Here is a 451-nt window from a genome sequence, read left to right as displayed (position 1 = left end):
GACGCTCGAAAGCGAGGTTTATTGTATCCGACGACAAATACGATTGTTATTAGGTACTATTATTAATACATTTATCGGACATGATACATCTGAATAATATTGTTGAGGTGGATTATTTAAAACGGCAATCGTATAAAAATTATGGTATTGCAAATGCATGCTAATCACGTGTTAAAAAAAAAAAATCAATAATTTTGAGTGAACGGTGCTGGCGCAATGCGTACCTTAAGCGTCCTCCGTCCCTTTTTATTTTTTATTATATCGGACTGGGAAATGATTACCTAATGGCTAATTATCAAATAAATTGGTCTTGGCGTGGGAGGGAAACTTCTCGGTCGTATAAAAATGTGCACTGCTTATAATGTATTATTTTGTGTTAATTTATCTGATGCAAAAGTTTTATTTTTCGAAACCAGTGGAGACTGCAGGAGAGTTGAAACTTAAAGCTGCG

Source organism: Acyrthosiphon pisum, chromosome A1 (assembly GCF_005508785.2).
Source record: "Acyrthosiphon pisum isolate AL4f chromosome A1, pea_aphid_22Mar2018_4r6ur, whole genome shotgun sequence".
NCBI lineage: Eukaryota > Metazoa > Arthropoda > Insecta > Hemiptera > Aphididae > Acyrthosiphon > Acyrthosiphon pisum.
Note: the sequence above shows the minus strand (reverse complement) of the source record.